Source organism: Oncorhynchus mykiss, chromosome 5, assembly GCF_057628025.1.
Source record: "Oncorhynchus mykiss isolate SJ-2025 chromosome 5, ASM5762802v1, whole genome shotgun sequence".
Lineage (NCBI taxonomy): Eukaryota > Metazoa > Chordata > Actinopteri > Salmoniformes > Salmonidae > Oncorhynchus > Oncorhynchus mykiss.
This window is the reverse complement of record NC_143026.1, coordinates 94,448,189-94,454,188: the sequence shown is the minus strand read 5'-3', so window position 1 is coordinate 94,454,188 and position 6,000 is coordinate 94,448,189.

Here is a 6,000-nt window from a genome sequence, read left to right as displayed (position 1 = left end):
TTAACAAAAAAACAGAGCAAACTAGAATGCTATTTGGCCCTAAACAGAGAGTACACAGTGGCAGAATACCTGACCACTGTGGCTGACCCAAACTTAAGGAAAGCTTTGACTATGTACAGACCCACAAAATGAGGTGGAAACTGAGCTGCACTTCCTAACCTCCTGCCCAATGTATGACCATATTAGAGAGACATATTTCCCTCAGATTACACAGATCCACAAAGAATTCGAAAACAAATCCAATTTTGATAAACTCCCATATCTACTGGGTGAAATTCCACAGTGTGCCATCACAGCAGCAAGATTTGTGACCTGTTGCCTCGAGAAAAGGGCAACCAGTGAAGAACACACACCATTGTAAATACAATCCATATTTATGCTTATTTATTTTCCCTTGTGTACTTTAACCATTTGTACATTGTTAAAACACGGTATATATATGTATAATATGACATTTGTAATGTCTTTATTGTTTTGAAACTTCTGTATGTGTAATGTTTACTGTTAATTTGTATTGTTTATTTCACTTGTGTATATTATCAACCTCACTTGCTTTGGCAATGTTAACACGTTTCCCATGCCAATAAAGCCCCTTGAATTTAATTGAATTGACAATTGAGAGAGAGAGAGAGAGAGAGACAACCAGAGAGAGAGATAGAGAGAGAGAGAGAACCAGAGAGAGAGATAGAGAGAGACTCCCAGAGAGAGAGAGATACAGAGAGAGAGGGAGAGAAAGAGAGGGAGGGGGAGAGAGAACACAGAGAGGGAGGGGGAGAGAGGGAGGGGGAGAGAGAACACAGAGAGGGAGGGGGAGAGAGGGAGGGGGAGAGAGAACACAGAGAGGGAGGGGGAGAGAGGGAGGGGGAGGGAGAACACAGAGAGGGAGGGGGAGAGAGGGAGGGGGAGGGAGAAAACAGAGAGGGAGGGGGAGAGAGAACACAGAGAGGGAGGGGGAGAGAGGGAGGGGGAGAGAGAACACAGAGAGGGAGGGGGAGAGAGGGAGGGGGAGGGAGACAACAGAGAGGGAGGGGGAGAGAGAACACAGAGAGGGAGGGGGAGAGAGAACACAGAGAGGGAGGGGGAGAGAGGGAGGGGGAGAGAGAACACAGAGAGGGAGGGGGAGAGAGGGAGGGGGAGGGAGAAAACAGAGAGGGAGGGGGAGAGAGAACACAGAGAGGGAGGGGGAGAGAGAACACAGAGAGGGAGGGGGAGAGAGGGAGGGGGAGAGAGAACACAGAGAGGGAGGGGGAGAGAGAACACAGAGAGGGAGGGGGAGAGAGGGAGGGGGAGAGAGAACACAGAGAGGGAGGGGGAGAGAGGGAGGGGGAGGGAGAACACAGAGAGGGAGGGGGAGAGAGGGAGGGGGAGGGAGAAAACAGAGAGGGAGGGGGAGAGAGAACACAGAGAGGGAGGGGGAGAGAGGGAGGGGGAGAGAGAACACAGAGAGGGAGGGGGAGAGAGAACACAGAGAGGGAGGGGGAGAGAGGGAGGGGGAGGGAGAACACAGAGAGGGAGGGGGAGAGAGGGAGGGGGAGGGAGAAAACAGAGAGGGAGGGGGAGAGAGAACACAGAGAGGGAGGGGGAGAGAGGGAGGGGGAGAGAGAACACAGAGAGGGAGGGGGAGAGAGGGAGGGGGAGGGAGAAAACAAAGAGGGAGGGGGAGAGAGGGAGGGGCAGAGAGAACACAGAGAGGGAGGGGGTGAGAGAGAGAGGGAGGGGGACAGAGAACACAGAGAGGGAGGGGGAGAGAGGGAGGGGGAGGGAGAACACAGAGAGGGAGGGGATGAGAGAGAGAGTGAGGGGGAGAGAGAACACAGAGAGGGAGGGGGAGAGAGGGAGGGGGAGGGAGAACACAGAGAGGGAGGGGGTGAGAGAGAGAGGGAGGGGGAGAGAGAACACCAAGAGGGAGGGGGAGGGGGAGAGAGGGAGGGGGAGGGAGAACACGGAGAGGGAGGGGATGAGAGAGAGAGTGAGGGGGAGGGGGAGAGAGAACACAGCGAGGGAGGGGGTGAGAGAGAACACAGAGAGGGAGGGGGAGAGAGGGAGGGGAGGGAGAACACAGAGAGGGAGGGGAGAGAGGGAGGGGGAGGGAGAACACAGAGAGGGAGGGGGGGAAGAGAACACAGAGAGGGAGGGGGAGAGAGGGAGGGGCAGAGAGAACACAGAGAGGGAGGGGGTGAGAGAGAGAGGGAGGGGGAGAGAGAACACAGAGAGGGAGGGGGAGAGAGAACACAGCGAGGGAGGGGGAGAGAGAACACAGCGAGGGAGGGAGGGAGGGAGAGAGAGAGGGAGGGGGAGAGAGAACACAGCGAGGGAGGGAGGGAGGGAGAGAGAGAGGGAGGGGGAGAGAGAACACAGAGAGGGAGGGGGAGAGAGAACACAGAGAGGGAGGGGGAGAGAGGGAGGGGGAGGGAGAACACAGAGAGGGAGGGGGAGAGAGGGAGGGGGAGGGAGAAAACAGAGAGGGAGGGGGAGAGAGAACACAGAGAGGGAGGGGGAGAGAGGGAGGGGGAGAGAGAACACAGAGAGGGAGGGTGAGAGAGGGAGGGGGAGGGAGAAAACAAAGAGGGAGGGGGAGAGAGGGAGGGGCAGAGAGAACACAGAGAGGGAGGGGGTGAGAGAGAGAGGGAGGGGGACAGAGAACACAGAGAGGGAGGGGGAGAGAGGGAGGGGGAGGGAGAACACAGAGAGGGAGGGGATGAGAGAGAGAGTGAGGGGGAGAGAGAACACAGAGAGGGAGGGGGAGAGAGGGAGGGGGAGGGAGAACACAGAGAGGGAGGGGGTGAGAGAGAGAGGGAGGGGGAGAGAGAACACCAAGAGGGAGGGGGAGGGGGAGAGAGGGAGGGGGAGGGAGAACACGGAGAGGGAGGGGATGAGAGAGAGAGTGAGGGGGAGGGGGAGAGAGAACACAGCGAGGGAGGGGGTGAGAGAGAACACAGAGAGGGAGGGGGAGAGAGGGAGGGGAGGGAGAACACAGAGAGGGAGGGGAGAGAGGGAGGGGGAGGGAGAACACAGAGAGGGAGGGGGGGAAGAGAACACAGAGAGGGAGGGGGAGAGAGGGAGGGGCAGAGAGAACACAGAGAGGGAGGGGGTGAGAGAGAGAGGGAGGGGGAGAGAGAACACAGAGAGGGAGGGGGAGAGAGAACACAGCGAGGGAGGGGGAGAGAGAACACAGCGAGGGAGGGAGGGAGGGAGAGAGAGAGGGAGGGGGAGAGAGAACACAGCGAGGGAGGGAGGGAGGGAGAGAGAGAGGGAGGGGGAGAGAGAACACAGAGAGGGAGGGGGAGAGAGAACACAGCGAGGGAGGGAGAGAGAGAGGGAGAGGGTAGCTAGCTGTAGGTATTGATCAGACTCCCTTCTCATCTTCCTCTATCTCCATCTGATCTAAGTGGGTCATTTATTTAGTGTAGAATTGGTTGAGTAAAAAGTTTGCCAAGGTTCTGCAGTAATTATCTCCATGCCTGTTTCACTGTGCCCAGCAGGGGGTAAATTATCTGGTCTCTTCTTCTCTCCCAACTCCTGGATGCTTTGTGGACGTGCATAATGCATCAGTCCTGTGTTGGAGGGAGCGCCTTAAACATCCCCCCAGTGGATTGGAATAAAGTTGACGCTGCTCTTTGTTTGGAGCAGAGACATAGAAGAGTCTTCATTTGGCAGTGCTGAATCGGAGATTGTTGTAAAGAGAGAGTTAGGCCTTAATTATTTTGGAATGGTTGGTGTTCCGCCTGTTGGATTGGGAACACCTGGGGTGATTTTAGTGGGACACCGCGGCGCCACGCCCGGATACAGATAGGAGAATGGATGTAGGAGAAACGCTCCACAGGGAAAAGTCTTTTAACGATATGACGGGAAACATAGCTTCACACAAAGGTTGAGAAAACACAAAAATAAATAATAATATTTAAATTAAATTAAAGTGAAAATAGTGCATCATTACTAATATAATCAACAACAACTTGATTCACTTGCAGCCCCAAAATCGAATTTAATACTAACTTCTTGCCCTTTGTGCTGTTGTCTGTGCCCAATCATGTTTGTACCATGTTTTGTGCTACTACCATGCTGTGTTGCTACCACGTTGTTGTCATGTTGTGTTGCTACCATGTTGTGTTGTCATGTGTTGTTGTCTTTAGGTCTCTCTTGTTGTGATGAATGTTTTGTCCTATATTTATATTTTATTTATTTAAAAAATGTTAAATACCAGCCCTCGTCCCCGCATGAGGTATTCTGCCTTTTGGTAGGCCGTCATTGTAAATAATGATGTATTCTTAACTGACTTGCCTGGTTAAATCAAATCAAATCAAAATGTAAAAAACAGTTATAATTTTTGGCCAGGATGGAAGGTTGTCTACAATCTGTATAATCTAGGTTGAATCCCAAATGGAACCCTATTGACCCCATGGGTTCTGGTCTAAAGTAGTGCACTAAATAGGGAATATGGTGCCATTTGGGACGAATATATATATATATACAGCGCATGACCTCAGAGAGTCTATCTTATTCCCGCACCAAGGGCCCGAATCATAATCTGAGATAGTAACATAATCTCTCGGTTAACCCAGAACTAAAATCTGGTTTAATTTGGTCAGATGCTCTGAGTTTATGGAGATTAGCATTTCTCTACACCCGTAATAACATCTGATATAATCTGTGTATTTATTATTTTGTGACCAATAACATTTTATTTTAAGTAACACATTTTCTTTATATATATTTTTTTTGCAAGATTTTAGATTTTTAGAAAGCAACATTTAAGTAACGTACAATCAACATCCAAATAAAACGGAAATATTTCATGAACTTCTTTTTCAATAATTAGCTAATTATTAATTATTAATTATTATTTATTAATTATTTTCTTTCTACTACTTTCTGTCATCTAATGTGGGCCCAAATAACACCTTTGTTTGATCATTAAAATAATGAAACATTTAGAATTTGTCAATCAAAACACAATTTATTAGTTGGGGGGGGGGGGGGGTTCATCTGGTTTAAGAAATATGGATGTCATTGACTTCCTGGAGTCAGTTAGCGCTGCGAAACGTAAAAGATTTATCATGTTTTGTAATGACAATTTATTTGACAGGTCACCCTCGTCATCGTTGCTTTTATTTCATAACCTTTATTTAACCGGGCAAGTCGGTTAAAAGCTAACTCTAATTTTATGACAACCTGACAATTACTAACACGTACAGTGTACAGTGCATTCGGAAAGAATTCAGACCCCTTGACTTTTTCCACATTTTGTTACGTTACAGCTTTACTATAAAATGGATTAAATAGTTTTTCCCCCTCAGCAATCTACACACAATACCCCATAATGACATCACAATACCCCATAATGACATCACAATACCCCATAATGACATCACAATACCCCATAATGACATCACAATACCCCATAATGACGAAGCAAAACCCGTTTTTTAGAAATGTATTTAAAAAAAAACTTTAATATCACATTTACATAAGTATTCAGACCCTTTACTCAGTACTTTGTTGGAGCACCTTTGGCAGCGATTACAGTCTTAAGTCTTCTTGGGTATGACACTACAAGCTTGGCACACCTGTATTTGGGGAGTTTCTCCCATTCTTCTCTGCAGATCCTCTCAAGCTCTGTCAGGTTGGATGGGAAGCGTCGCTGTACAGCTATTTTCAGGTCTCTCCAGAGATGTTCGATCAGGTTGAAGTCCGGGCTCTGGCTGGGCCACTCAAGGACATTCAGAGACTTGTCCCGAAGCCACTCCTGCGTGGTCTTGGCCCTTGTACTAGGGTTGTTGTCCTGTTGGAAGGTGAACCTTCGCCCCAGTCTGAGGTCCTGTGGTTGGAGCAGGTTTTCATCAAGGCTCTCTCTGTACTTTGCTCCGTTCATCTTTCCCTCGATCCTGACTAGTCTCCCAGTCACTGCCGTTGAAAAACATCCCCACAGATGTGGCGCTTGGAATTCATGCCAAAGAGTTCAATCTTGTTTTCACCAGACCAGAGAGTCTTGTTTACATG